The following is a 4,899-nucleotide window of genomic DNA, read 5'->3' as shown; positions in this document are numbered from 1 at the left end:
TGGCTGTCTGACATCATCCTAATTCCTGGCTGGATACATTGCCGACAGTGGGCAGTCTTTGGTCAGTCATTCCCTTACACCTGGTCACACGTAAGTTGTGAGGCTGACGCACTAACGCAGTGTGAGGGCCCCAGCACAGTGGCTTCACCAGAGTCCCTACAGCCACTGCTCTCAGCAAGTATTCCTGTTTCTCATTCAAGTGTCACTGTGCTCTGTGCTATTGTTTAGAAACATCAGTAGCAGCTGAGCAGTTGGAATCGGAGCTTCTAGAGATACGGGAAATGTTTCTGGCCAGCCTTTGCAAAGGTTTCTTCCAGAGCCGTCTGCTGCATGAGCAACTATTTCTTGTCTCAGACGTGTCTTTGATAGGCCAGAGTGACTTCTGGTAGGAATGCACGCTGGATAGCCTCAGTAAGCCCAGCACACAGTTGAACCATGCTGTCTAGAGGCAGCCTAGAATTCCTTTTCTGAACTTGGTCACTGGACACACATGGGGTAGACATACATACATGCAGACAAACTTGTATATAAGGTAGCAAAGTATAAGCTAGGTCAGGATGATAAGAACCCGCGAGATCTGATTGAAGGTCAGACCAGTGGGATCTGTTGACACACAGGTAACCTTAAAAGCAAGGTGACAGGGCAGTGGTGGCGCACGCTTTTAATCCCAGCACTTGGGAGGCAGAGACAGGTGGATTTCTGAGTTTGAGGCCAGCTTGGTCTACAGAGTGAGTTCCAGGACAGCCAAGGCTACACAGAGAAACTCTGTCTCGAAAAACCAAAAAAAAAAAAAAAAAAAAAGGGGGGGGGGTGCTGGAGAGATGGCTCAATGGGTAAGAGCACTGACTGCTCTTCTGAAGGTCCTGAGTTCAAATCCCAGCAACCCCATGGTGGCTTACAAACATCTGTATTGAGATCTGATGCCCTCTTCTAGGGTGTCTGAAGACAGCTACAGTGTATTTACAAATAACAAGTAAATAAATCTTTTAAAAAGATTTATTTATGAAAATCTTTTTATTTATAAAATTTATTTATAGTTTATTTATAAAAAAAAAAAAGCATGGTGACAGAGTAGAGAAGCAAGATGGGAGCAGGACGGAAGCTTGGCTTTAACACTCATACTCAACTAACCGTGATGGTGGTGATGAAGTGAGCAGAGCTGCAGAGCAGGTGTGCTGGGAGGGGAATTCTCAAGTGGAGAAGCTTGGTCCTGGGAGGTGGGCGTGGCCGCTCTGCTTTGTGGCTCACCATGGACTGATGTTAACCTTGGATTTAGTAGAAGAGGCTCCTTACTGGACAAGAAGACAAGGGACCCATCAGAGAGCCGTAGTTACTGAGGTTGCTAATTGAGTTCCAAGGTGGCTCCTAGGGACAGTGAGTGCCTCAAGGTGAATGGTTGATGCTCCAGACAGTCAAGGAGAGTTGGGTGGGCAACAACCGCACACTGAGCATGGCGTCTTAGACTTAACTTCCATTTTGAGGACCTTGATGTGCCCACTCAACCCTAAATGCACATGCAGGGCCCTGAATGTACAAATGAGACCCTGCCTTGATGTGTAAGACAAGGGGTGATGTCTGAGTTGTCCTCTGACCTCCACAATGCACCAAAGGATATACTTGCCCACATTCAGATGAACATGCATGCACACACATGTAGGAAATACTTGACCCTCTCTAAATGACCGATTTTGTGTTGAAATCCTGTAGGTCCCTTTAACAACCCCACAATTGTTAAAGGGGTATATTCTACAGGAAGCAATAACCAGTGCATCCCATGCAGAGATGTTCCCATGTTATCTAACTCAAGAGCAGCTGTCCTATTTAGCTAAGTCATGAAGTCTTCATTTTGGCACATTCCACCGCTCTGCAGACCACCAGTCTTGTTTTTAGGACAGCCTCCCTTGAAGATTCGCATGTACCCACATGGACGGTCACAAAGTTTGAGAGAGGAATTCCATTTGCACAACACTCATGCTAAGTTGCCAGGGAACCTTCTAGAAGGATGCGAGATCAGGAAAAACAGCCTACGTTTCCACCTGATTCTGAAGCTGATGGAACCGTGTCTGTGTGGATACTCAATTTTACAAACAGACTGGCTGTTCAGTTCTGTTCTAACTTGCTGAAATGCTGAGCATTCCGAACACTGACAGTACGCCTTGTGCCTCGGCTACTTTGAACATAGCAGTACAGGGAAGGTGTAGTAGGATGTGAGGTTTAGAAACTCCTCTTTTTCATTCATCCTTTTACTTCTTTCTCCACATGATTGTGAGCCACCCTGTGGTTGCTGGGATTTGAACTCAGGACCTCTGGAAGAGCAGTCAGTGCTCTTAACCACTGACCTATCTCTCCAGCCCCTTAATTTCTTTTTTTGTAGGTGGGTTTTTGTTGTGTGTGTTTGTTTTCATGTTTTTTTTTTTTTTTCTGAAGCTGGAACATGCTAGGTAGCTCCACTGGGCCCGGAACTCAGAGATTCACCTGCTTTTGCCTTAATAGTGCTGAGATGTAAAGCACCCACTACACCTGGTTTCGTTGTGTATTAAAAAGATTTTGTTTTTATTTTTCATTATGTGTCTGTGTGTATCTGTGTGCATCCATCTGTCCATGTGGGTGCCTGTCGGGTCGGAAGAAGGTGTCTGATCTCCTGGAGATGCCATTCGGGAGGTTATTTCCACCTCATGTGGGTACTGGGAACTTAGTCAGGGTTTCTATTCCTGCACAAACATCATGACCAAGAAGCAAGTTGGGGAGGAAAGGGTTTATTGAGCTTACACTGCCATTCATCACTAGAGGAAGTCAGGACTGGAACTCAAGCAGGTCAGGAAGCAGGAGCTGAGGCAGAGGCCATGGAGAGATGTTTCTTACTGGCTTGCTTGCTCTGGTTTGCTCAGCCTGCTCTCTTATAGAGAGGACCTCCAGCCCAGGGATGGCACCACCCACAAGGAGCCCTACCCCCTTGATCACTAATTGAGAAAATGCCCCACAGCTGGATCTCATGGAGGCACTTCCCCAACTGAAGCTCCCTTCTCTGTGATAACTCCAGCCTGTGTCAAGTTGACACACAAAACCAGCCAGTACACCAGCTTTGATCTTCAGTAGGAGTAGTATGGGCTTTTAACCATTGAGCTGCTGTTATAAGATGCAGAATGTGATTTCTAAAATTGTTCAATTTGATTAATATTTTGTTGAGAAATTTTAATGAAATTAGTTGTGTGTGTGTGTGTGTCTTTCCCATGTCTTCTACAGGGCTAATGGAATGGCTTTGTAGTGTTCTTTCCCTTTCTCTGTAAGCACTACATGCTAACTGCTGTGCCTTGGTAGCCATTTCCCTTTCTACTATAAGAAGTACTTTGAGAAACATTGATATTAATTCTTTTGTTTGTTTGGTTGGTTGGTTTTGGGTTTTGGGGGTTTTGTTTGCTTGTTTGTTTTTCAAGACAGGGTGTCTTTGTATAGCCCTGGCTGCCCTGGAACTACTCTGTAGACCAGGCTGGCCTCGAACTCAGAAATCCCTCTGTCTCTGCCTCCCAAGTGCTGGGATTAAAGGCGTGCGCCATCACTTCCCAACTGATATTAATTCTTAAGGTATGGCAAGAGGCTGGAGAGAAGATCTAGCAGTCAAAGACAATTGGCTGCTCATGAAGAGGACTCAAGGTTGGTTCCCTGCACCCACATGGAGGCTCACACCCACCTGTAACCACAGTTCTACCCTCTTCTAACCTCCAGCATATGTGTGGTATGCCTACATGTATATATACAGGCAAACACAAACATAAAATAATGTTTAATCCAACATTGTATAAATGGTAGTCAAAGGTACACCAGTTTGATGCTGACACACTGAGGAGTGACAGTAAGGAGTGGAGTGTGTGTCATTAATTTCTTAGAAGAACAGAAAACTCTGTGTGTGCAGGAAAAACCTTAGTCCATAACATAAGGGTCTTGACTCAGGTCTGAGGTGTTTCAGAGGCAGCATGCAAACACCTGTCACCCTGGCGTGCTCCATAGGAGACGAGAAGAAGGCAGAACCCTCAGAAGACTGCAGATGTGCAATCTGCTTACTCTAGTTGGTGGCCCAAGCCTGAGAGAGCAGAGCCTAAAAACTGCTGGTCGGTGGTGGCACACGCCTTTAATCCCAGCACTTGGGAGGCAGAGGCAGGCGGATTTCTGAGTTCGAGGCCAGCCTGGTCGACAGACTGAGTTCCAGGACAGCCAGGGCTACACAGAGAAACCCTGTCTCAAAACAAAACAAAACAAAACAAAACAAAACAAACAAACAAAAAAAAATGAGGCAGACTAAAGTCATGTGATAGCCAACTTTATTCAGAGCATCAGGCAATTTATATTGGGAGGGTTAGGAAAAGTCATATGTGCAAAGTTCACTTGAGTCCAAGTTGTATGCAGTCACAGGGTGACCCATGTTTGGAAACATGCAAATAACAAAATGAGCAGATTGAAGTCTGAAGTAAACCCATTCCCATATACTACATGTGGGCGGGGCATAGGAACAGCCCAGGAAACGGAGGAGCTGTTTACAACCTTGTTTTCTTACAAGCTCCCAGAAATCTTGCACAGCTTCATCCACAGACCGTTCCATCGGGCTGCGGCCGCGGGTTTGCTGCTGTGTGGAGAGACTGCGCTGCTGTGTGCATGTGTGCTCAGAAGCAAGCTTTTGGAACACAACACAGCTACACTCCAGAAATACCTGGGATTCTTGACATGCTTGATTGTAAACTAACCTGTGGGGCTGCAGAGATGGCTCAACAGTTAAGAGCACTCACTGCTCTTCTGAAGGTCCTGAGTTCGAATTCCAGCAACCACATGGTAGCTCACAACCATCGGTAATGAGATCTGATGCTCTCTTCTGGTGGGTCTGAAGACAGCTACAGTGTACTTACATAT

This window comes from Mastomys coucha, unplaced genomic scaffold, assembly GCF_008632895.1.
Source record: "Mastomys coucha isolate ucsf_1 unplaced genomic scaffold, UCSF_Mcou_1 pScaffold7, whole genome shotgun sequence".
Classification (NCBI taxonomy): domain Eukaryota; kingdom Metazoa; phylum Chordata; class Mammalia; order Rodentia; family Muridae; genus Mastomys; species Mastomys coucha.
Note: the sequence above shows the minus strand (reverse complement) of the source record.